Source organism: Sciurus vulgaris (assembly GCF_902686455.1).
Source record: "Sciurus vulgaris genome assembly, chromosome: 2".
In the NCBI taxonomy this organism is placed as follows: domain Eukaryota; kingdom Metazoa; phylum Chordata; class Mammalia; order Rodentia; family Sciuridae; genus Sciurus; species Sciurus vulgaris.
The window spans coordinates 16,284,907-16,312,583 of record NC_136462.1 but is presented as its reverse complement, the minus strand read 5'-3'; positions in this window follow the sequence as shown (position 1 = coordinate 16,312,583).

Here is a 27,677-nt window from a genome sequence, read left to right as displayed (position 1 = left end):
AGTCAAAGAGACTCACATCCCTAACCTTTAGAAATTGCCCTCACTGGAGGCAACTGCTGTGCTTTTCCCGTAAAGCATCTCTTGCTACTTTGGTCAGAGACAGAACAAAGGGACAAACCAGACTTTACTCTGTTCTCATTTCGTGGGTCTTATATTTCAAAGGTTATGTTTCTACCTCCCTCAAGAAATAGGAACCAAGTGCCGCAGAGACTGTGATCAGAAAATGGAATCCCTTGTGGGATAGAAGGAATGGTAGGGGAGAAAGAGATTTGCTCCTGAGGTGAGTCAAATGAGCTCAGAAATCCCCTACTTGGGCACTTTCTTATAACCCCAGAGGTAGTACCTATAGTTGGAATGAGAACAAAAAGGAAGAGGCCACCGCATAAAGGCATCACACTGCCCAACTGTCGCCATGGTGACGGCATCTCCCCGTGAAACTAAGAGGAGGAAGCTGGTACCCTCCATTTTCTGCCTGACCGTCTGAGCAGCAGCTTCTGGGTCATAGGGGACAGAACTGCTCAAGTACCAGGTTGAATTCTGTCCTGAGGTCCCCTCGTTTCCCTAAGTGTCACCTGACTTCCTCTGTCCCTCCTCCAAACTTCCAAACATTATTCTCTAATGGAAGTCTCCTTTCTTCTCCCTCCCAGAAGCCCATTAGTGACTTACTTCTCAAACTTATTTCCCAGAATAGTGGAACTGGATGGGGACTCAAGCATCATCTATTTCAAACCCCATCTTCATTTCCAGAGGGCAGGAAAATCTTGTGTGTCATCTGATTTGCTGGCTTCATGGTCTCTGTCACTCTGCCATGTGGACAATCTGTAACCTATATAGCTCCCATTTTCCATGCCCTCAATAAAGTCCCATTCCCTCCTTCTCCCATCAGGTCTCCTTCCTGACAAAAGAAGAGAAGTCGGGGCCCAACAACCTCCCCCTCCCACACTCACCCCTGTGCTCCTTGCCAGGAGGGGTGTCCATGGCAATGTTTTTGGAAAGGAAGCCAGAAGAAGGACATCGTGGACAAGAACAGTGAAATACATATTCAGAGCTGCCGAAAGAACTCTAATGTTGGAGAGTTTAGAAAGATAACAATAGGATTTATTAGAATCAGTTTTAAAACATTTCAATCTTTTGAAACTCTCCCTCTATTCCAAGGCTTTTCACAAAACAACTATTTCCATGTCTCCCATCTCCTTTACTTTATCCATAAAAGGCCTGGAAGCAGAGTGGCATGTCAAGTCAGCTGTATGTCCTGTAGGTCTGGGTCTCGGTACTTCACCGAGAGACCCTTAGGGTCCACACAACACAGTCAGATGAACTCCCACGGGCCCCTTTCTGCAGAGGACCCCACCCTCATTTCCCTCCAAGACATTTGTCTGAGCCTGTGAGCCTGAGATGCCAAGAAGCTCTGACCAGTGCTCAGCCTTGACTGTGTATTCCAATCACCGGACACTTGTGATTTGTTTCTGAACTCCTCAGGAGATTCCCATGGGCAGCTGAGGCTAAGCCCACTGCCCGAGGGGTTAGAAATGGTTTCATCAATTCTCAGTTAGTAGGTGATGGGGAGGTTTGGGGGGGTCAACGCTTGCTGGTCAGAAGCCCTCTTTCTCTACCCGTAATCTTGGCAACGACTGCCTACCGTGAGAAAGACGCTGGTATCTAGACACTGTTAGGTGGGAAGATTACCACGTGGCAGATAGTGCTTATTCATTTTTATTATAATTTACTTTTATGCACTTTTATAAATACATGTTTATGTTGTAATAAAAATAAATTATAAAAATAAACATATGTATTGTATTTTAAATTCACTCATATTTTTATCTTATTTATGACATGCACATCTATAAATACCCATATATGTAAACTAGTGAGGAAGAGAACACACTCTGGAGTTGGGCAGAGACAAAGGAAGAGCACAGTAGTGTAACGCGGAATATCTCCTGGAGCAAGCCTGGGGCCAGAAGGTCTGGGACAGCAGGTGGCAAATTCCACAGGGTGGAGATTGCAGCATCCAGGTCTCAGGTGGGTTCAGCAGCTGGTGAGGGGCACCGGGACCAATCTCCTGTTGTAGCCTTGACCTCTGGCATGGTAAATCCTTAGCTACCCAGATGCAGAGGCTGGGACTCAGCAGGAAGACCCAGGCTCCCCACCCTCCTGCGAGAGGCTGAAAGGAAAGCAGTTCCTGAAATCAAGTACCCCCATTGCCCTTTTTCTCCCTGCCCAATAGTCTTATGTTCTTAATTTTAATTTTTTATTGAGGTGAAATTCACAGAACATAAAATGAGCCATTTAAAGTGAATAATTTGGTGACACTGAGTATGTTCAAGGTACTGTGTAATTACCACCTCTACCTAAATCCAAGACGTTCTCATCATCCCAAAAGAAAACTATTCCATTAAATAGTAACTCTCCATGTTAGTCTGCTCCCAGATGCCTCGATAAGGCAGGAATTCCTGCTTTCTCTTGAGTGAAAGTACGTCCCCCAACCAGGGATACACACTTGGAACCACAAACATCGCCAAAGCACAAGAGCACCCAGAGTGGCAGACCCAAAGCCAGCCTCCCAGTGAAAGCTCTGCACCCCCTGCTCCTCTCTTTTAACACCTGTGGAGAGGGTAGGGACTCCCCATAGGCCCAGAATGAGGGGAGGTGTCTAACCCAACACTAGCTATGGCACATGGAAAGGATTCTGCTGCCACCAATTCACCTGGTCCCCCACCCCTAACTGTCTGCCTTCCACGCTCATCTGCTGCCAGCAAGGACCCAGCAAGGCACATCCCGACACACGTCCAGCAATCAACTCGCCAGCCCTGGGGTCACATTCAGGCAAGTGAGACAGGTGAAAAACCAGGCCTCATGCAAGGAGGGGTGAAGTCAGTCTGAGACTCAGGGGTGTCCCTTTCTCTCTGTATGGTGGCCTTTTTCAGTGCACTGGGTCCCTGCAGCCCTGTTTTGAGGGAAAGGGACAATAGACCCCTTAGACATCATTAGACTAAATCCTTTGACTACAGAAAATCTTCAGGGGGAAGGTAATTCTGGACTCCTGCATTAGCACCAGCTAGGCTGGGAGTTTCTCAAAGGAAATCTTATTTACCTTTACATTTCCTAGCACAAATACTTATTAAATTTAATTGGAATATCAAATTAAAATTTTATAATCTTTAAAAACAAAGGCATTTAGAAAGTAGAAATGCAAGAGGGAAAAGTAAGATGAATGAAGAAGCGTAAGAAAGTATAATGTAAGATCAGGAAAGGATATTAGAGATGAAGCCTGGTTTGGGCATGGCACATGACTGTACATGATCAGAGGATTTCTGTTCCTATTCCTGTGACAGACATTAGTAGTCAATTGCTGCATCTTTTCTTGTGGTAGACATTACTAGTCTATCATAGACATCTTTCCAACCATTCAGATTCAGTTCTGGACTAAACTTACAAAATGTTCTCAATATAATGCCCTAGTTTGGTAGAGTTGATATTTGAGTTGAACCCTAGCCATTCTTAATTTCTTATTTATAGATGAGGAAACTTGTACCCAGAGATTTACTTGTTGGTTTACATCTTCTGGTGACTGAATCTATGACACACTGGTTTCCAAACCTGAGGGCCTCATGGGACAAGTAAGTGGGCAAAATGGGGTGGACAATAGCAGGTGCCCAGCTATCGTTTGGAACACCAGAGTGACTTTTGTTTACTCAGGAAAAAAATCACAACCATCTATATGTGTTCCATGATACCATGGTGTAAATCTCGAATATACACAATAAAATTTATTTTAAAAGGAAAAAAATCATGTTTTGGTCTGGTGTAGTATATGTTTTCAAAAGCAATGGGCGATCACTGTACAAAATAGAAAAAACCTGAATGTACAAGGAAGAAAATGAAAAGCTTCTGTCATCCCACCTCCCCAAGTTCACCAATGTTAATGCTTTGGTTTACAATTTTTTTTTTAATCTTTGGGAGAAGTATATATGAGTGCATGTATACAAATAGATTCATATTTTAGCAAAATTTGGATAGATATGTGTGTACACCCACTCACTCGCTCACTCACAGACGTGTATATCTTTGTTGTTGAAGAGTTTGAGCTGTGCCTGACATTGCTGCTGTTCACACAGTGATAGAACAAGATGGATAGGGATGCATCTTCAAGAACCAGGGAGTGAGCTGGATGCAGGCTACAGGCAGTGAGACAGAATTACATCTTAACATAGTAATGTTTTAACCCATTAGCCAAGGACACTTTAAAATATAGGCATCACTTTATATCCACGAGGGATTGGGTCCAGGACCCCACTTTGGATTCTGAAATCCACAGATGCTCAAGTTCCTTATATAAAATGTCGTAGTATCTGCATACTACATACATCCTCCCATATGCATTAAATCATCTCTAGATCACTTGCAACCCCTAATGTAAATGCTATGTAAATCGTTGTTATATTGGATTCTTTAGGGGATGATGAAAAGAAAAAGTTTATGCATGCTCAGTACTGACACAATCTTTTGCAAACATGTTTGAACATGGTTGGTTAAATCTGAAGATGTGGGGACCAGGGATGTGGATGGTGGACTGAACTGGCATATATGATATTGTGGTATGTATGTGAAAACCAGAGCTCTCTCATCTGGTGGGAAGAGGAACACGTTGATACAACTCTTTAGAGGGATATTTGTCGATATATATCAAAAACTTCAAAAATATGTAATTCCTTTGCTTTTGCAATTCTAGTTAGGGAAATATTTTTTAAGGAAATTGAGCGTACACAACAAAAATGTACAGAGAAGCATTCATTATGATAGCAAAGAATTAGAAATCGTTTAAATATCCAACAATGTGACAAAACACAACACAGCTGTTAAAAACATATTAAATAGAACTTCTAAAGATAGATGTTTGCAACATACTACAGATTACAAAGTAGTGTAGGCAGGACAATTTTATCCTCAAGTGAATAAGAATGCATCTGGGTATGTGTGTTGACACGTACGTGTGTCTGTGTGAGCGTGTGAGTGCGTGTTAGGCTGTAGGTACCTATATTAAATGAACAGCTCTCTCGTGAACAGCAGGGTGAGATTTTGGATGAGTGTTTTCTTTGGGTTCTTCTGTGTTCATTGCCTTTTCATCAATGAATATGTATTTCTTTGGTAATTTGAAATTTAAAAAATGTTTTAAAAAGCACCAGCCCATTTGCCACCTGACAGATGGGAAACTGCTCAGGCACAGAGAAAAACAATTGCTTTTGAGTTTTAAAATTAAAGTTAATATTGTTTAAAAAAAATCAGAGTTGAGTCCAAAAAGTGATCTATGGACAAGTTAATCAAGGCGGCGTCCCTGTGGTTTTAAAACTCTACTGTAGTTTTCAATAAATACCACTAAATTCAACTCATTGTTTGCCAAAATGAATGCTTCTAAAAACAAGGTCTTTAGATTTCAATGCACCTTGTTTTAAATAAACACCTGAGCTTTTTGATCACGCCTTGTGGTGTGTGGTGTGGCCTTTCCCTGTAATTAGGCAGGTCCCATGTGCTATTCTGCATTAGGCCAACTTGTGGACAATTGTCTATAAAACCTGTAAAATATCTAACAAAGTGCGATTAACTGAAAATCTTAATTCATTAGACATTTTTGGCTTTGTTGTTTAGGAGGAAGACCAAAGGGGACACAAAATAAAATATGAAGTGCCTAAAAAAACAACAAAAATCACAACTGCTCACCGGGCTTCATGTCTGCCTTCCTTTCAGATTATTCTTAAAATCCAAGCAAAAAGAAACCCTGAAACACACATAGGGGAAAATGAGCATTTCCCACCATCTGAGCACCTCAACTACCACTTATGTTTCTGTGCGCACGCCACCTGTCATTACTGCATGCACAAGACACATGCACATGCATGTATACATGCATGTGCCTGGTAGCCAGGGTGACTCCTGGGATGTTCCTTCTCACGTGGAAGTTTGTAACTGGAGAAATAATATTTAAAATGTGTCAAAACAGTTAGTGTCTGGAGGTGGACACTTTGAAGCGACTCTATTGTTTTTAGAAAAAGACTCAGTGGCACATATGGGGAAAATCTACCTACAATACTGAGAGAAAATGGCAGGTTCACATAAATATGACCTGGGTGGTTTGTTCTGACACGGTGACATGGTTCCTCATGGAAATGGGCTGTTCTTTGTCCTGATTGTGCCCTTCATGAATTTGGAGAAACAAGTTTTTATCTAAACACAAATTTGGGTTGGGCTGTTGATGTTTCTTGTGATACTCTTAGGAATTATGGCTGCAGAATTAAGAGCTGTTTCTGCTTTCCCTGGGTCAGAGATGTCAGCTTCAGCCCTTGGTGTCCTTATGCACGTGGTGTTTGTGTGTCCAGGGGTGTTCTCTGGGTGTGGGCTGTTTTCCCTCAAGGAAATAGATCTTCCCTCTTTCAATCATCCTGGGTGGGTGTGAGGGTCAGCTCTTGGACCAGGGAAAGGCCATCTTGCCTCATTAAGAATGGAACAGGACTGGACTGGTCCCTGCTCTGAGGTCACCTTCCAGGCTATGGAGCCTGAGTGAGCTTGACTTGGGCCTGTGTGTCCCAAAGAGATGTAGAGTCCTTAGTTACAAAGTTATCCGCTGCACTTGACTCCTGTTTTTTTAAGCAAGTACAACCCGAGCTTTCAGCAAAAATTTTCTGAATGTCTGAGCTGGGATGCAGGTGAATTTAAGGCAGCTAAGGAACAAGTGAGCTGTCAAAGAGAGCTGTTCCCCCAGATAGCAGAAGGTGACCCACAGGGCTTCAGAGCTGCACTACAGCGAAGCAAGGGCTGCTGGAAGAAGTGACTGTAAGCATGTGAAATTTGTGAACTGCTGTGTGTTCTCTAGCACTCCCGGAATGACCTTGGCTGGCAACTGAAAGACAAATGAATTTCCTGTGATCTTTGAGGTAGGGAGTCTGGAATCATTTTAATTTGGATATAAAAGAAGACATACACTTATGATCCAGCAGAGTAGTAGGTGGCATGCACTAATAACATGCATATTCTTCTTTAAAAAAAAGAAGAGAGGGCATAGGGTAGACTGTGTTTTGTAACTTGATTGTTTCACTTAAGAATATAACATGAACTTTTTCCCATAGCACTCATACTCTTAAATAAGAGTGTTTTAAATGGCTAATACACATTCTAATGCATGTGTGTACCTCAACCTATGTAACCAGTTTATTTCCTTATCATTATTTTAAAGTGCTACTGTGATGAATATCTTCATTGCTATATATATTTTTTTCTTCCTGGTAAGCCTTTATGTGCACAACCACATATTTAGACTAAAATCCTGGAAGCAAAATTCCTAGGTCAAAGAACATGCTCTTTCAACTTTTTGCCACATCATCCTGCCCAAGACGGTTTCCACCAGCAGCCCTGAAATCTCTGGCTATTATTACAATTAAAAAAAAAAAAAAGTTTGCAAGTTTTCATGGTAAAATAGAAATGACATCCCTTGGTGTTCGTCTACCTGCATGCAGGCAATCAAAGGGTGCATTCTCTGTGGGAAATTTAAAAGAACAAGAGTAGACCTACTAAAGTTGGTCTGTGTTTTATTAGCCTCACGTGACAGTGTTACATTGTCTGTGATAGAGACTCCTTCAAAACACAGAATGTTGGCCTAAAAGCTAAACAATTGTTTTTGTTAATTTGAGTTTTAATAAGATATACATAACCTTAAAATGAATGCATTTTTTTTTTCAGTTGACCAGATCCATGCATTTCTATTATGTATCCTCTAGTATAAATTACATTCTAAGGGTGGGGTTGTGGCTCAGTCATAGAGCGCTTGCTTAGCATGTGTGAGGCACCGAGTTTGATCCTCAGCACCACATAAATATAAATAAAATTGTCATAAAATAAATAAATAAATTACATTCTACCTGGGCGTTCAGTTGTTGGTATGTGGTCATCTCCCGTGCCAGTCACTAGTGGAGAGAACACTCAGATTCTTTTCAAGATTAAGTTCGTGATGGCTTGAAATGATTTGAATTTACTTGGGTCACAGTTCACATCCCCACCCACCGTGGTGCCACAGATGGTTGTGTTTAAAGAGAAATTTGAAATAAACAATGATTTGATATAAATAATGACAGCATGGTGATTATATCAACAAAAACACGGAGTTTGAATGACCTCATCTGTGGGACCACTTGAAGTTTTTATTTATGTCCAAATTCAAAATGAAATGAAGCACAAACCGTGAGGTGTAGTAGTTTTATTCTGAAAGCACAAATTTTAGTTCATGCCTGAATTTTGATTGAATTTAAAAGTGCAGTCATGAAGATTGAAATCGGTTCATCTTTGATTGAAAACAAAAGAACCCGTCAAGAAAAATAAAACATTACAGAACAATAATTAATTACTAGGTAATTATTTTCATAAAATATTATATTCATGTTAAGGTCCAAATGCCAGTGCCTCTCTAAAATTCATATGTTAAAGTCCTAACTACCAGGGTGACAGTATGAGGAGGCAGGGCTTATGGAGGTGATTGGTCAAGAGGGTGGGTCCTTCATGAGTGAGATTAGTGCCCCTGTTAAAGAACCTGAGGCAGCTCCCTTACCCCTTCCACCACTGAAGACGCAGAGAAAGGGCCCTAAGAATCAGGAAGTGGGCCCTCGCCAGGCACTAAATCTGCCAACACCTTGATCTTGGACTTGTCGGCTTTTAGAACTGTGAGGAATGATTTCTGTTGTTTTCAGCTATCAGTCTATGGTATTTTATTAAAGCAGTCCAAACAGACTAAAGAAATCAGCCTACAGAGATGAAGAGATAGCTGGTGTTGGAAAGCGCTCCCAAGGGCCGCGGTTCAAATCCCCGGCACCTCAGAGGGGAAAAAAAGAAAAAGAAAAAGAAATCAGCCTACAAACAAAGGGACCAAATTCAAACCGTTAAGGAAATAAAAAAACTGTTCAATATACAGTTGAGTCCTCCTCCACGGTTTTCTTTTTCTTTTTCTTTTTTTTGGTGCTGTAATAATTATTTTTCATTTTGTTTTTTAAAAATTTTACTTACATATTATGTATACAAAGTTCAATAAAATAAAATCCAATGTCTGCATTTCTCCTTTGGCTCTTGTCATTTGTTTCCTTTGCTGATTATGATCGGAAATGCTTTTGTCATGGAGAGGAGGGAGGGGAGTAAAGGAATGATCTGCTCCGGGCAGGACAGGCGATATGATTGTAAGGCCTGGTGTGGGGCCCCTTGTTTGAAAATGAGGAAGAATTTCAAGATGGCGACAGTAGTGCAGTAAAGCAAGTGGCAGCCCTTCCGGGTCTCTGCAAATATACAGGTCACCCACCCCTGAAGCCGGCCCTGGCTCCAAGTGTGGGGTGTTCTGGGAATGCCACTGTGTCCTGATGGAGTCCCTGTCTTGACAGCAGGCGAGGCTGTCCTTTTTGCCACTCCGCCTTCACCCTCAGAAAAGAGCTGCTGCCCAGCAGGATGGCTCCAACACCCTTTGGATGCTCTTCTTTCACAGATGAGATCAGGTTCAAGATCCCAGGCCACACCAAAACACCCAGACACCCACAGATTTCTGTTCACCAGAGAAGCTCATTTCCCGAGCTGCCCATACCCAGATCTTGAATAGTTACTATTTTACGAAATGAATTGTTCTCACTCAACTCTCTGGGAAATTTTGATTATTGGAGAGTTTCTTTCTTGCCTGTGATCTCTTTGGGACTAAGATTCACGGTGAAACAATACTGGGCAAAGAGAGGTCAAAGTTGGTGTGCTCTCTCCTCGTGTACCATTGCAGGAAAGCCCTCAGGGTGTTCTGGATGTCACAAACCGCAATCGTTTGAAAACGAAGTGGCCGTGATGATGGCTGGAAAACCATATTCACGTGTATATCAGGCTCCGGGTCTGCTACAGGTGGCTTGAGCATCCTCCAAGGGTCCTGTGTGCTTACGGTCTTCATCCCCAGGGGGCACTGTTAGGAGGGGGAGGAGGAGCCTCTGTGAAGTCTTTAGGTCACTGGGGGCGTGTCCTCCGAAAGTAGTCCTTGGGGGACTCCTCAGTAGTTCTCCTGAGACTTGTTCTACAAGCGTGAGTTTGGCCCCACCCAGCCTCTCTGCTTCCTGTCTTGAGATGTGATCACTGCCCAGCACAGGCTCCGGCCATTGCAATCCACTATTTGCCATGAGATCCTGAACAGAATGGTGCCACAGCTGTGACTTAAATAAACCTTTTATCTTTACTAAGTGAGCTGCCCAGGTATTTCCTTATAGTGATGAAGAGCTGACTAATATAGGAAGGACACAGGAAGGAATCAAAGCAGCACTGTCCTGGGCTGAGAGGGCTCCTGAGCCAGTGGGAGGGGCAGCACATCTCAGCAACAAGCAAAGACTCACGGGAGAATGAGGAGAAGGGAGGAGAGGTACTGCCCCAATTTGGTGGGAGTGGCTATGAGAAATGGAACATCCCTTGGCCTTGATATTCCTGTCCACAAAAAGAGCATCAATAAAACGTTCCAAGCCCGATAAGTCGCCAGTATGAAAGAGCTAATAAAAACCCACATGTGATGCTTAAAATGCATTTGACACAAACCAAAGTCATACAAAGGAAAATGCTTCCAGGGCCGGGAGTAAATGACCCATGGCCTTTGCCAAGAGGCTGCCAGAATATTTCTGAGACAAGAGTCTTGTTTTTGTTCACATAGAGAAAATGGATTGACTCTGGAAAGACAAAAATCCCTCATGTGCTGGATCATTGGCTGCAAGTGAGCCTGTTTGGCGCTGGTAAGAAGTTAAATAGGGATTTCAAAGATTTGTAATTGTAATTTAAGATAAGTCAGTGATGCAAATGAAGTTGACATTTAACTCCAAGTGGCTGGCTGTGAACTGTGGTCTCTGGGTCCCACCAGAACCATATGCACACCGACCCCAGGCCCCACGGTCCTGTACAATGCTTTGAGGATGCAGCTTTTCTCCGGCACAGCCCTGTCCTGACTTACAGGTGGGAGAGAGTGCCATGCAGACTTTGCTCTGGCCTCAAGCCCAGTGTTCCCCTAGTATCTGGAAGAATAGCCTCCTGCTGCCCTGGGTGGAGGATGATTTCTAAAAGTTCTGCTACAGACCAAATAACAGCCTCCCAGCGGAAGACCTTACAGACAGGTGAAGGCAGCATGATGCAGGCTCCTTTCTCAGTGAAGTTAATAAAATAACTTGTAGGACAGTCCTGACCATACCACCAAATACCACGAGACTTCGGGCAAGTTACATTCTAAGCTTCATGTTACTTGTCAATAAAATTGTTGCAATAATGACATCTACTTCAGCATTTAGCACATAGTAAGTGCTTAATAATGGTTAGAGAAAAGTAATTTTTTCATAACTATAATGAAGGAAATATACTTAACGCTACTGAACTGTACCTTTAAAAATGGTAAAATGGTAAACTATATATGTTACCACCACAGAAGTTTTTAATTAAAAATGATGCCCTGGTGGAGTAACAGGGATTGGATTTATCTTTCTGCTTGAACAACTAAAATCCTGGACAAAACATTGGGAATACTTTTTTGGTAACACACAACAGGTAATAGATAATAGGCAACAGAGAAGTCTATTTTATTTTTTCTTTCTTTCTTTCTTTCCTTTTTTTTTTTTTTGGCACTAGCAGTTGAACTCAGGGGTGCTTAACCACTGATCCACACCCCCTTTTAAAATATATTTTATTTAGAGACAGACGGCATTGCACTAAGTTTTTAGGGCTTCTCTAAGTTGCTGAGGCTGGCTTTGAACTTGCAATCCTCCTGCCTCAGTCTTCTGAGTTGCTGAGATTACAGGCCTGTGTGGCCACATCCAGCAGAGAAGGTGATTTCTGAGAGAAGGAAAACAAATTAGGGCAAAGAATTTCCAAACCACAACCCAGAGGAAGAACCCAAACAAGACCTGAGGGTCTTCCTGAGTTGAGGATACAGAGTTGATCATTTGCGAGCTCCAAGGTAGAATTCATAGGGCAAAATATCTGAGGGAAGAGAGCTGTATGCAGAGTAGAAGGTTATGAAGTGAGAAACTGAGGTCTGCAGAGGGGTCTACTCCCACCATCCGGAATAGAAAAATGTCGTAGTACACAGGGCTTACGCAGAGTCCTCAGAAGAGCCTTGTTTCAGTAGGAGGAACAAAATAGCCTTCGATCAAAGTCTGCTCTGGTCCCACTTAACAAAACTTAAAAACAAGCCTCAAACATATTAGAGCAATTTAACTCATTTCTAGGATAAAGTTCAAGAATATTAAATGGACAAAAAATGTCCATCATTCAACAACCTCGTGTCCAAGAAAGAAGAAAGAGATCAGGAGAGCAAAGAAGCAGGAAAATACAATACAAATGAGGAGAAAAACCATCAATAGAAACACTGTAATAACTTTCGTTATTACAGCTGTAATCCATATGTTCAAGAAGGTAAAAGAATACATGAAAAAAAAAAACATAAAGAAGGGATGAGAAATACAATATTTCAGGAAAAAAAGCACACCGGGAAAAGCCAGCGTGGTGCACACCTGTCATCCCAGCAACTTGGGCGAGTGAGGCAGGAGGATCACAAGGTTGAAGTCAGCCTCCACAATTTGGCAAGTTTCTGTCCAAAACAAGAAACAAAAATGGACTGGGATGTGGTGCAGTAGTAAGGCAACCCTGAGTCTAATCCCTAGAGGAAGAAGAAGAGGAGGAGGAAGAGGAGGCTGGGGTGGGGGAGGGGAGGAAGAGAGAGAGAAAGAAAGAAAGAGTAAGCAAGCAAGCACACTCTATGGGATTAACAACAGATCCAACATTGCAGAATCAAATGTTAATTATGCTTAAAGGTTTAACAACTGAAACCATCCAAAAGAAAAAAGAAAAAAAATGAGTTTAAAAAAGTGAACAAAATATGACTGAGCTTATGGGACAACTTCAGGGAGCTGAATGTACATGTAACTGGAGTCCCAGAAAGAGGATAGGGTGGAACAGAAGAAATATTTGAACAAATAATGGTCAAAATTTTTCCAAACTCCAAAAAAACTATAAACTCACAGACTTAAGCATCTTAGTGAAACCCAGACACAAGAAACATGAAGAAAATGACCTCAAGGCCTATGAAAAATGAAGTGGCCTAAGTCATTCAGCTATAGAAATCTTAAAAGTAGCCAGAGAGGGAAACAAAGTACTCCATCCATACAGAGAAGCAGATGTCAGGATGACTGTAGATTTCTCACCAGAAATAATGTAACAGGGAAGACAGAGAGACATGCTTTTAAAAATTTTACAAGAAAAAGGCTATCAACCTAGAATTCTATACCCAGCAACAATATTTTTCAAAATCGAAAGCTGGTTGGGTCGGTGGCACACGCCTGTAATCCCAGTGTCTTGGGAGGCTGAGGCAAGATGATTCCAAATTCAAAGCCAGTCTCAGCAACTTAGCGAAGCCCTAAGCACACTCAGCGAGATCCTGACTCTAAATAAATATTACAAAGGACTGGGGATGTGGCTCAGAGGATAAGCACCCCTGGGTTCAATCCCCAGTACCAGTAACAAACAAACAACAACAACAACAACAACAAAAACACCAAAAACTGACTAAAAGCTGAATTAATTCATCTCTCCAGAAAATCTGCATGATAGAAAAGGTTAAAGGCAATCCTCTGGGCAGGAGTAAAAGGATACGAGATGGAAATTCGATGCTGGATGGAAATGAAAGGATTAAAGAACACTAGAAATGGTCCCAGGGCACTGTGAGAAATACCATGGACCTTCCCCTTTCATTTAAAACGTCTTTAAAAATGAAAGCAGGTGTCTCTTCCTCCTGCCTTTTAAATAGTCTATATTTTCAGGCAGAGAACTCACAGGCTGGGATCTGTGCTATAGGAGTCCTCCTTTTGGCTTCTAGCAAATGACTGATGCCAATTATTCTAGAACAGAGTTTCCCTCCCCTCTCAAATAGGGTATAATATTTCACAGCCTGTTTTACAAGGTGGTTGTGAAGATAAAATAATTTGATAAATAACAAACGTTGTGTAAAATTAGAGCAGCATGTAAACGCCACTAGTTGCTCTGTTTTGGATCTGAAATATCTCCCAAAGGTCCTTATACTCAAGATTTGGTCTCCAGCCTGCGGTTATATCGGGAGGTGGTGGAACCTTTAGGAAGTGGGGCCTAGTGGAAGGAAGTTAGGTCATTGGAGTGCACTGTAAGGGGCTTTTGGGAACTTGGCCCCTTCTTGGCACTCTCTTCCTTCCCGCTCTCGTGAGATGAATGGAACAGGCTTCCTCTACCATGTGCTCCTTCCATGATGTACTGTACTACCACAGGCCCAAAGCAATAGGGCCAGGTGTCCATGGACCGAAAACCTCTATAACTGTGAGTCAAAAAGACTCTTTTCTAAATGTTCAGATCTCTAGCAATTAGAGAAATGCAAATCAAAACTACTCCAAGATTTCATCTCACTCTAGTCAGAATGGCAATTATCAAGACTACAAGCAACAATAAATGTTGGTGAGGATGTGGGGAAAAGGGTTCACTCATACATTGCTGGTGGGACTGCAAATTGGTGCAACCACTATGGAAAGCAGTGTGGAGATTCCTCAAAAGACTTAGAATTGAACACGCAACTATCCCACTCCTCATTTTATACCCAAAGCATACTATAGTGATGCAGCCATGTCAATGTTTATAGCAGCTCAACTCACAATAGGTGAACTATGGAACCAACCTAGATGCCCTTCAACAGATGAAGGGATAAAGAAAATGTGACACATATACACACGATGGAATATTATTCAGTTTTTAAAAAAGAATGAAATTATGGCATTTGCTGGTTAATGGATGGAACTGGAGAATATCGTGCTAAGGAAAGCACACTACCAATGAACTAAGTGAAATAAGACAAATCCAAACAAACCAAAGGCCAAATGTTTTCTCTGATATGCAGATGCTAATTCACAATAAGAGGCAGGGATAGGGAAGAATAGAGTTACTTTATAGTTGGTAGAGGGGAGTGAAGGGAGGGGAGGAGGATGGGAGTAGGAATGATAGTAGAGTGAAACAGACATTATTACCTCAGGTACATATATGACTGCATGACTGATGTGATCCTACAATATGTACAATCAGAAAAATAAGAAATTACACTCATTTATGTATGATCAAAATGTATAAATGCATTCTACTGTCATATACAACTAATTAGAACAAATCATAAAAATTTTTAAAAAGACTCTTTTCTCCTCCTCCTCCCCCTCCTCTTCCTCCTCCTCCTCCTCCTTTGCCTTCATCTTCTCTTCTTCTTTGCATGCCTGTAATCCCAGCAATTTGGGAGTGAGGCAGGAGGACTGCAAGTTCAAGGTCTCCTTGGCAACTTAGCGAGACCCTAAACAACTTAGCAACATTCTCTCTCAAAATAAAGCAAAAAAAAAGATTGGGGTGCAGTGGTGAGTGCCCCTGGGTTAAATCCGCAGTACCCTCCCCCACCCCCCGCCAAATAAAACAGTGTTTTTTCCTCCAGTATTGGGGATTGAACCAGGGCCTTGCATAGGCTAGGAAAGCACACTACCAATGAGCCACATCCTCAGCCCTTTCCCAATTTTATATTTTCAGACAGGGTCTTGCTATGTCACCAAGGCTGGCTTCAAATTTGCAATCCTTTTACTTCAGCCTCCCAAGTCTTTGAGAATTACAGACATGAACCCACACACCTGGTTATAAATCGTTGATCTGTCAGTGAGAGAAAGCTAAACCACTGGTTGTCAGTTTTGTAGTCCTTGCAAGAAAACAGCTTTCTGTGGCGACTCTGAGGCCTGCTCAGCTGATGCTGTGTTTAAGTCTGCTTCTGAGGGAGCAGCTCTGGGACCCCATGAGAATCTCCCCCCATCCTTGGGTGGTAGGAAAGACCCCTGTGCACACAGCTTGCCTCCCCTACAATCCCTGACCCTGGTGAAGTTCACCTAGTAGTCCTCTCACAAAAACAGCATGGCCCAGTTGTTCATGCTGGCCTTACCCAGGAAGGGATTTGGGCTCACGGAATAATACTCTTCCCTGGCTGGGCATGAAAGGCAGAGCTGAGCCTCATTCAGAGCTGCAGCAGGCCAGGCCTTTCTGACTGTTGACTCTTCTTGTTTGCTCAGGCCCAGGCAGGGGACACACAGAGTGGGTTGTGCCAGTAGGTAGAGGGCCAGGCTCAAGTTTGACGTTTGGGAGGGATGAATCACACTGGGCACGTGCCCAGGGCTGGGCAAGGTGCCACAAGCCCCAACCTCCAGGTTGTTCTGAATGCCAACCATCCTACTTTTCCTCCAACAAACATTTGCTGAGTACCCGCTACCTATGGGTCTCACTGCCAGGTGCTTTCTACACATTGTCTGATTTCTTCTTCAAAACAACCTTCTATGGTTCATTGTGCATTCTATTTCACCCATGTGGAAACTAAGGCCCTGAGAGGTGAGATCACAGGTCCATTCACCCTGCCAATTGGTGGCACAGCTGGATCCAAGCCCTCTTCTCCCTCCTTAAGGCCAAAGCCCTTTTCAAATCTCTAATCATAGTTTCTGTTTGACCAGGATGTATGGATACTCACGGACCCCAGGGGACTAAGAGGGCTTCAGAAGGAGAAGCATCACAGAAGCAGAAGTATAATATGCACTAACATTTCTGGAAGGGTTGCTAATGCCAGCCACTTTGCAAACTCTTCAGAAGAACTTTCTCACTCCCTCCTCTAAGGAATGTTGAGAACAAAATATGAGTGTTTTCCCCTTTTCAATTGCTTAGCATTGCACAGCTTGGAAGGGGTCCACTGGGCTGTGCAGTAGATCTTCTCTGTCCCAAAGAGACCATGGGTTTTAGCTTTGTTCCCCCAAGGAGAGCCCTGGAGACAATGTAGTCTAATTGGGAGGAGGAGGCCCTGAGTTGGAAGGTAGTAGTTGAGAAACATCAAAGTGTGGGACACTTTTAAAAGGTATGGCATGGAGCAGGCTGCTATGGGGATGGCATTGTGGACTTCTTTCCTCTGGGGACTTTTGGGACACAGCATGGGGCAGCTTCTCAAACTTAACCATGCACTTGGGTCACCTGGGATCCTGCTAATATGCAAAATCTGATCCTGAAGTTCAGGGCAAGGCCCAAAGCTCTGCATTTTTAAGGAACTTCCAATGATGTTGGTGCTGCTGGTCCCTGGACCACACTTTGGGTAGCAGAGGTGTAGCACACACGTCGGAAGTGCCCTACCGGAAGTTGGAGGAATCTGGGATATTTAGACTCCAGCTTCCACCTGTCATTGGCTGGGGGTCGCTGGGCATCTGCCCTGCCCTTCTGGACTGCCCAGGTCTGGAGAAGGCCCCCAGACAGGTGGCTGCTCGGTTTGCAGTCGGCTCTGGAGGTACTGGAGTACAAATGTCAAAGGCACCCGGGACACCAATGGCTTCCATTGTACCTACATCCATACCAGGATGCTGTTCTGCTCCCGTCATCCTCCAAACCCAGGGCTCCTGCTGACCTTCTGTGGAGGGAAGCCTGGGTGTCCACGCAGTCCCCAGCACGAAAGAGTGCGTGCACAGAATGTGCCCAAAAGAGCAGCTCAGCTAGTTGGATAGAGCTGCTTCTCAATCGGGGCTCTGGGTAGTGCCCAGAGGACACTTCTGGGCTGCTCCTAAATCCAGAGCAGACCTCTAGATCCCTGAGTGGGTTCCTCCCCATGTCCCCCTCACTCTTTAACACAGATGTCGGGGGGAAGTTTTAAAGACCCTCCAGTGATTGTGGGCAGCCTGGGAAGACTTGGCCTGACCTCGGGACAGTCCTGCAAGGCCTTGCCTCATCTTTGGCTTGTTCAGGTGTGACCCCAGGAGCTGGACACCTCTGGCGTGGGGGAGGGGTGGCCAATCACCTTCCTGGCTTGGGATCTGACCACTCAGGGTGCAACCGCCATGCAGACACCACGCACTCCCCAGCCCCAGAGGCAAATGCACAAAGTGTGTCCAAATGGTAGGACCCAGACCGCAGAACACCGGCCGCCTCAGTCAGCTGGGGGCAGCGCAGGGGGCAGGGCTGGGCTGGGGGTGAGACAGGCAGAGACATGTGTGGGAACTTCCTGGGGCACTGGCAACAAAACAGGGGTGACACCCAGGGTGACATCTCCTCTCCCTAAAATGTGACTCAGCTGCTTTTCTTTCAATGGGCCCCTAAAGACCTGGACTCAAGGCTAGCTCTGCTGGGGATCTTGGGTAAGTTACTTAACCTTTCCTGTCTCAACTTCCCATCTGTAAAGTGGGGGTGATGACCCCCCATCACAAGGTTGTGGATGAGACAACACTGGCAGGGCAGTTGGGCCAGGAGCGCCTTTGTGGAAATCCTCAATAAACGTGGGTCACTGCTGCCATCACGGGAGAAGCGGGTGCCCTTCTCCTGACCACTGGACTTACTTTTCCATTCAGGGCGAGGTGCCAGGTTGCTCCCCAACGCAGTGTGAGAGCTCTGCTCTGCTAAGTGGTCACTGTTAGCAAAGAATGAGGTGCATACTGTGTAAAAGCTACACCCAGAGGAAACCAGGACCTGGACGAAGCCAGAGTGGGATGTGGAAATTCCAGAAAGGAGTGTGCATCCCAGCAGAAGTTCAGGATGGGAAAGAAAAGAGGAGGAGCTCACAGAGGACTGAGGCCCCAGGACTCCACTGGGGGACTCTGGGTGACCCACAAGGGGAGCTGGTGGCAAAAGCACAGAGGGCTTGGTGCTCTGTGGTTTTCTGTGGCTTCCCCTCTGCTTGTCCAGCTGGGCTGGGAACCAGGAACCTCAGGTTCAGTCATCATGCCTGTACTTCCATCTGTGTCCTCTTAGTCAAGTTCTGTGGGCTCTGTGCCTCCATGTCCTCATCTGTGAAATGGGGATAATAAAACACACTCTCCATTGGAGGAGAGGCTGAGGTGCCGCTGTGCGTGAAGTGCTTGCCCCTGCCTGGTGTGTCCTCCACCTACCTGTGCCCATTGATGATTCGCCTCCGTGGCCTTCAACACCTTGGATTGTCCCTGTTCTTTTTGTATCTCAAGTTCTTTCTTTGCCAGGGAAGGGAGAGTCCAGCAAACAATCAGTGCCATTGCTGTGCAACTTGGCCCCAGGCCCCGTGATCATGTTTGCTTGCAGAGGGCTCCCCTGCAGGGCAGGGAACGGGGAGCCCCGTGAGTGCAGCTGTGCCCTCTGAGGACCCCTTGCTCTGCCCCCACCAAGGAATTCCACAGAGGCAGGAGGGAGCGTGGGCATCTGGCGACCCCACTCCGCACAGGAATTTGTGAACCCGGGGCGCTCACAGGGTGCTGTGAGAGGAGTTGGGGGGTTTGTGAGGCTCCTGGGCAGGCTTGCTGTCGGCCACCAGTGCAGAGCAGTCGTGTAGGAGGATTAAGCTGGGTCCCTGTAGAACCGTCCAGCTCCGCAGGCAGCAGAGGCACAGAGCGATCTTAGAGAAGATGTGGGTGACGTGGGTACAGCCTTCCCTCAAGTCCCGTGAGGCTGAAGCCACTGAGGTCTCACGCCCTCAGCTCTGCTGCTCTTGTCCAGGAAAACCCACGGGAGGGAGGATGGCCATGTCCCGGAAAACCCCATAGACACAAGCAGGCAGCAGGCTGGGATTGGCCTTCAGGTCACAGTTTGCTGACCTCAGAGTTCATGGTTTGGGTGGCCTCGAGGACCATGGTGACGTGGACAAAATAGGGAACCCAGGAAGAACTAATTTAGGACAGGAGTCGGGAGAAGGGTTGAGGGCCAAATAACAATGAGTCCTCCTCAGTTAGGAACTGGGTCTGACTGCAAACAACAGATTTGAAATATTATGGCTTAAAGAAGATTGGGTTTATTTACTTTTTATTTTGATTTAGTTTTGGGGCACTGGGGATTGAACTTGTGGCCTCATGCATACTAGGCAAGCACCCTACTAGAATCACACCCTCAGGGCCTTGAGGTTTAACTCTGGAGCTGGAGGTTTGGGCCTGTGCAGCAGGTCCATGGTGTGGACAGCACCCCAGACCTGCTCACTTTGCTCCCCACCATCCGTATCACCTGGTTTTCATTTTCGAGTTCACTTTTGAGGTCCATGGTCACAAACGGCCTCTGGTCTCCAGCTTTCACACTGGAATTTCAGCTCTCACATAGAATTTCACCTTGTGGGAAGAAAAATGAGGGAAGTCAATAATGGCAAGTGACGGATGCCTCCCGACTCTTGGTCCTCTTTTAAAGAGCTTTCAAGAGGGGCTGGGGATGTGGCTCAGTGACAGAATATTTGCCTGGCATGCATGAGGCTATTTGGTCCCCAGCACTGGGACAGGCTTTCTGGAAAGCCTGGTCCCTTATCTTCCCTTTACCAGGGTCCATCTGCAAGGGATCCTGACATTGGCAGTCTTTCAGCTGGGCACACTGATACTCCCCACAAAACTGGGGTTCTCTTAGTGAAAAAGGAAGAGCAGATGGCACTGGATAGGCAGCTAAAGCCTCTGCCAACCACGCTGCGTCGAGTTGCAAAGGATTGTAGAGGGTCCACGGGCACCTGTGTCACTGTCAAGGGGACCTGGTTGAAGATATGAGGTAGAAGTCACCCTCGAATGGGTGGAACCAAACATGGAGTTGGGTGCTCCCTAAGAAAGAGCTCACTTGTCCTTTTCGGTATCCTAATATCCTGCCCAGGAAGATCGGATGCAATGCTAGAGAACTGGCTTCCACTTCCGGATCCCCACTCTGTGGCATCCTACTGGTCTATGAGCTCCCCAAGGGTGTGTTTCCTGTCTTGGTCTTTCTGTGTGTCCAGGGCCCAGCATGCACCTGGCCCTAGAGTCCTGGTAGGTATTTGTTGAATAAATAAATGAGTCATTTTAACTTTGTGCAGATCCATGGAGGTAGGGCCCCTGCTGCTGTGTGTTTGGGATGTCTTACGGGAGCTGTGGGAGAGAAGAGGTGACATGGTGATCTAATTTTCAAATTTATTACCAAGGACTATCTCATCTCCATTCTGGTCTGACGATGACAGAGTGTGTGCTTTGGACTCTGGAATTCATTTACCAGTGGCCCAAGGAGACTGACGCTGCCTCTCAGAACAATTTTCTGCAGATGGATTCTGCCTTTGCTCCATATCTTGGGCAAGAGTGACTTTTGGACAACTTCTGGGTGAAAAAGAGACAGAAGTAGTGCTGGCTGGAACCCAAGAAGAATCTGGGCAATCAGCATATCCTTGCCAACAGTGTGTGTGACCCACGGAGGACAAACATACTCACACCATCTCTGAGCAGCGTAATTCTATAGAGGACAGGACATTTAACCCCAAGAGAGCAGGAGGGGTGTCATCTTAGATCAGCCAATACTCCTCTGGATGAATTTTTTTGAAAATGTCCCTACTTCATTCATCCAATGTTGCCCCCCAGGAAGAACTTCATCAGGGGCTGGTGCAGATCCAGCATTCAAAACCATCAAATGGGCCACTCCACACAAAGTAAGTGGCTTCCCCCAAAGCTGCACAGGCAATTCCTGGCAGAGGTAGAATCAAAACTTGGTTTCCTGACTCACCGAGTAAGAAACTCTCACAAAATAAGCAGCTGAGCACCAGGGAGTTGGCGGTTTTATTATAGCTCAAGTGCAACATAACAAGATGGAGTTTAACTTTCCATTTTAAGTACAGTATGAATAATTGTGGATCAGCAAATAAGACCAAGCAGCAATTGCGGAGGCGTCAAGAAGGTGCAACCAGTTACCCCCATTCTGGTTGAGGCTTCTCTTGCATAGGACGTGCCACATGAGCTTTAATGATCTGCCAGCTCTTCTGAGAACAGCAGGACACTGGAAGCATCAAGTTGATAAAAAGGGATAATACTGAATTAAATAAAAACGTCTTAAGGATCCAAGTGGCAGGCGCTGCACTAGGGATTCAGCATGAAATTTGATGTGATGCCTGCCTGTGCCAAGGGAGCTCATCACCAGCCAGGGAGCCCACAGGTGGTTGGGAATTCTAATTGCCTGTGCTGTGTCACCAGTAGGGGCAGGAATTTGGTAGTACAGAGTCTTGGTGTGAGAAAAAAATTCACTTAGGGCTTAAAGGATTGACCGGAATCTTTCAGACAGAAAGAGAGAGGCAATCCGTGGAGCTTTCCAGGAAGCAGGAGATGAGGTTAAGAGTCCAGATCCCTGAGAGCTTGCAGAGCTCAGTGACTGGGGACACTGAGGTTGCCCATCTCGCAGGTGGGACTGAGCAATGACAATCAGAGGCAATATGGAAGGGTAATTCTCACAGCTCCGTGGAGGACGTGTGGTCAGCAGGGCAGCAGCCGAGAGTGAGGACAGAAGGGGCTGCTGGGAGAGGAAGGCCAAGGCTGATTTGATTTTTGCAATCCATGTTCTTAGGTCTGGAAAAGATCAATATCTACTGGGAAGTTTGGGAGTGAAACACCAGCTGCTGACGAGATGCTCGACAGCTGGATTGTTGAACACGATCATGCCTGAAGGAAGGAGCCAGATTTTTAATCTGCCTCCCCAGCACCTATCAGGATTGGCAGTTAGCACCTATTGAAAAGCAACAACAGGAATTTGATTATAACTATAGAGGGAATTCATTTTGAAAACTTCCTCTACCAGGCAACAGGGAGTACACCTGTAGTCCCAGCAACCCAAGAGGCTGAGGCAGGAGGGTGACAAGTTTGAGGCCAGTTTGGGTAACTCAGCAAATCCTGTTTCAAAATAAAAAATGAACAGGGCCATAGCTCAGTGGTACAGCACTTGCCTAGCATGTGCCAGGCCCTGGGTTCCATCCCCAGCACTGCAAATGATAAAAAATAAATTTAAAAAACCTGTCTTAAGTCTTTTCAGATTTTTGAAGCTCTGGATGCTTAAATATATGTACTATGCTGGGTAAAGGGCCAAGTATTTAAAAATAAATAAGTACTAGAAGTAGCCAGAGTCAACTTTCAGAGTGTGTTTTTTTTTTTTTTTTTTTTTTTTTTAAGGAAGCCAATTATTTCAAGTGTGTTTAACTATATTTGGAGGCTAACCACACGCTAGATATGGCAGTCCTTTAAATAGAATTGCAGAGAGTAAAGAAATACTACAGGCATTCTGCTGGAACTTCCTGGTTGTAAACAGAAGATAGTGTCTTTAGACTTTGGGTCTGTGTTCTCAATGCCACCCCCGGGTGTGGGGCTCTTGGATTGATAATTATAAGAATAGTTTGTAAGCTTTTGGCAAAGACTCCAACTTGAGCTCAGATGGTGAGTGAGTGAGTGAATGAATGAATTGTGGTTTCTTTTTATGTGAGGGATATGTTCCCTAAGAACTCATTTAATATCTGTATAAATCAAGATTAATGCCCCCATGGGAATAAAATAGGACTTATATTAAAGTTTCATACAGTATGTAAAACTTCCTGCTTTTCCATTGCCTAATTTCAAATTTGCATAATTCAGAGTGTGACCTTATTTCCTCTCTTACAAAGGAAGAGTGTGGACTTCTACTTGAAGATCCAGGGTTTTGGCTGGATGGAGAAATAAATGTATGCTCTATCTCAGAAAGTCAAATGCATGCGTAGCCAGTGGCATGATCTTTCGGGTGCTGACCGACAAGAAAGTTAACCTACATACAGAGGGTCTCCAGAACCAAGCCACATGGCTCTAACTTGGTCCTAATAAGAAAAGATATTTTCAAATCTATGATTGAATCAGGTTGCCTGGAAGGAAAGCAAATGCTGTGGTTTGAAGAGTTGTGCTCTCTGAAGCATGTGTTGAGATTCCGTCCCCATTATGAGATATTAAGAGGTGGGAGCTTCAGGAGATGACTTAGGGCTCTGCCCTCGTGAATGGATTCATTGGTGTGATTGACAGACTCATGGGCTAGTGCGGTATCTTGAGAGTGGATCTTCTATAAAAGCCAGTGTGGCTAGGTCTCTTGCCATGGGAGCCCTGTGCTACCTTGGGACTTGGCCAGCACAAGGCTATCAGCAGATGCAGCCCTTCACCTTGGACACGATTTGTGAGCCAAAACAGACCTCCTTAACTTAGTCTGTGGTATTTAGTGCAAATATTTTCAATGACAAAATCAGGACCTTCACACTCCTACCCCACTGCCAGTTGGAACTGGCTTGGACCAATGGGCCAAATCTTAGGTGAGATCTAATAGAGATCAGCATAAACTCCTATGATCCACAATGACTATCTGGAGGCAGTACACCAATTGCTAGGACTTGGGCTGTTTTAGTTAATAGCAAGTTCAATGTGAATCAGTGGTTTGGTTACATTACTAGAAATAGAGACTCTAAAATGGAGACAGTAACAAATTTTTCATCAAACTGCACCTGGAATTCTATACTCAGTTCCTCTCTGTTTTGATCACAAACTGGAACATGTCCAGAAGAGAAAAAGAGCACACAGAACTTGGAATATTTTTTCTGGAAGAGGCTTAGAGAAGTAGTTACTGTTATTTTCAAACATACAAATGGTTGCTACGTACAAGATGATTTGTCTGCATTTTTAAGGCTGGTCCAAAAGTTTCTGGTAAAAGTTTTAAGGAGTGGGGGTTTTGTCTCAATATAAGGACAATTAGAAGTGTCTGAAGATGCAAGGACCTCCCAGGGACAGATTGATGAGTTTGGTCATCCTAGCACCAGAGACTTGTGGAAAGGAGTCTATGAACCTTATTTCCCTCTTCCGAGCTCTTGGAGAGTCTGTACAGATGATTCAGAAAAGAGAAAATAATGGCCAATTAATATATGCAAAACAATGTAACTTTGCTAATAATTAAAATGGCAGCAAGTACTATCATTGCAAGTAGAAAAATAATGAAAGAGGAAAATAACACCCAGTGCTGGCAAGTGCAATGAAATCAGTCTGCATTCATTGCTGTCAGCAATAATGCCTCTGGAAAAGTCTGTATGAAAAGTCACACCGTTGATGGTACTTTTGTTCCAATAGGCCATCTGAGCAAAAGACAGGTTGGAAATATATACATTGTCACCTGAAGATGTTCATTGTAGTATTATTTATATGGAGAAACTGGAAGCTACTTAAACATCAGAAAGTAAGGCAACAGTTAGGTAACATTTTAAAAGATCGTCATTTTCACTATAGCTACGTGCAAAGCACAAGAGTCATCCTGCTGGGTGTGTATGTGTGGGGAATTGCCAGCTATGACGTCCTGCCGATTCAATGATTAAATTACGTTCCAAATAGACGGATGTGGCAATAGGTAAGACAGAAAATTTCTCCAAGTCCAACCCTGCTGCTAGCTGGCTATGTCTATTTGGATGAATTCCTTTACTTTTCTGTATCTCAGATGCCTGGTCTGTGAATTGGGAAATTTGGATTCGATGGGCTCCAACATCCCTCCCAGCTTTGTTTTATAAAAGATTTATTTATTGTTGACACATAAAAATTGCACATCCTTCTAGTTTTATGTGAGCAGAACAGACTCATTTAATGAAGAAACTGTGTCTGAGGGGGATTACAAAATCAGCCACTATTTTCAGACTTTCTCCATCACTTGGTATTCCCCATATAATATATTTTTAGAAGTCAGTTTGAAATGTGTAGCAGATGGAGAAAAAAAGCAGAACTCTTAATCCCTCTCAAATAAATTGCTATATTTGAGGGAGATTTAGCCGTGTACTCCGAAAGGACTTTATTATGGAGAAACACAAAAACAGTTCTCAAGTCATTAAGGACACTTTATCCTAAAATGCCCACAAATGATTTCAAATTCATGCATGACTGCGACAAGCATTATTCACTCTGTTCTGGAAAGGTTTGTTTACACCACATGAAGGGGACAGACATTTAATACAGTGATTTATTCACTTGTACTTTTAAAAAAATTGTCCCCACCCTGAGGGAAAAAAAGTCCTTATTTAGCTCATGAATTTTTTTATCCCTATCAATGAAAAAAAAAAAAAAAAAAAAGGTCAAAACACACTGATGTTTGACCAGCTATAGGATCACTGAAATCCTCGGGGTCTGGGAAGGAGGGTGACAGAACACAAAGGCCTCCAAGCCTCCTCTGAAAAATACCCTCATCTATTCAGAACTTTCTAGAAGGATGTGATTTCCTTCTAGAATACTTTCATCAGGCAGAGCAGAGGGACTGATGAAGGGCAACAGCACCCCTCACCGCCACCCTTCTGGGCTCGGTATGGGGGTCTCCAAGGGCCCCTGTGTTCCCCTAGATGTTGCGGGGCACTTCCTGTGCTCTGAGAATTCACAGGACAGGGTGTCCTCCAGTTCCAATGCCGCAGGGGCTATCCTTTGATAGTCTAGGCGGCTGTCTCTCCTTCAGCCCCTTCCAGAAGTACTTACCGAAAACCTGCTGGGTCCATGTCCTGTTTCCTGGCAGCCCCTTTTGTTTGGCCCCAGGCAACATCCACCTGGGCCAATTACCGATTCATTGATCATCTGGGAGGATACACCGCGGTTCTGAAGGTGTTTCCAAGAACAGAACTGGGGCAGGCAGCAACAATGGCCCAACACACACAGGAGGCCCGGGGGATCGCTTGAATACACGCCCTGGGAGGAACCATGCATGTCCCTCTGTAGGCTTGCCAGGAGGCTGGCCCATGACCTTAGTAACACAGGACAGGAGATGGGAGAGACAGCCTGAGCATCCTAGTGGACAAAGACACAGTGGCTGTGGGGACCCTGTAGTTGGGTGGTGGCAGAGATCAGCTCTACCGGGGCACTGCCACTAGCAAGACTTGGGCACCAGGCACACTGAAAACCAAACTAGAACAGAAACCTCTTCAGAACATTATCTTTTTCTTCTCCCAGCATATGGTTTAGATGTGGAGGTGTCCCCCAGAACTTGATACTGCCGTTTACCGGTGACGAGTTCTGCTCCTTCTAATGTTGAAGATTGAACACTAGAGAAGCAGCCAAGGCAAGCAGATTAAGCAGGTTTTATTTAAAGCTAATAATACAGACTTCTCCCGGCAGGGAGAAGGGGGCCATGGCTGATGTTCAAAAGTCCCAAGAAGTGAGCGCACCCTACATCTTTTATAGGTTAAATTCTCTTTTGTTCTCCAGTTCTCTCCCCCACTTCTCTCTCCTTCCTGCCTACGTGACTAGGCTTGGTTTTGCATTAAGTGAGAAGCCATGGGCAGGGGGAGGGCCAGTGTGATTCAGGCAGGCAAGGGCCCAGGGGGCATTAATTAGCAGCTTCTTGCTTGCAGTCCTTGATAAAGGCAGGTAAATTTGGTAATCAATGGACTCCGGAGATCCTTGACATTCCATTCTTCCAGGGGCTGTTTCCAACTTCCAGAGGCAGATGATTTTATGGCCTCCATTTCCTCGATTTGACCCGATCTCCTATTTCTACACTAACTACCTGTTCCCAATTCTGGCTTCAAACTCACATGTGAGACGATGTGAGAGGATTCAGAGAAGTGATTGGGTCACAAGAGCCTTAACCCAATCAGTGAATTAATCACCTGATGGGACTGAGCGGTGACTGAAGGGCTGTGGCTGGGGCATTGGGGGCACGGCTGTAGGGTACATATTTGTCTGGCAAGTGGAGTCTCTCCCTGCTGTCTGACCATGATGTGAGCTGCTTCCCTCCACTACACTCTTCCGCCATGATGTTCTGCCTTACCTGGAGACCTGGGGAATGGGGCCAGCTGTCTGTGGACTGAGACCTCTGAAACCGTGAGCCCTCAAATAGTCTCTTCTTCCTCCACAGTT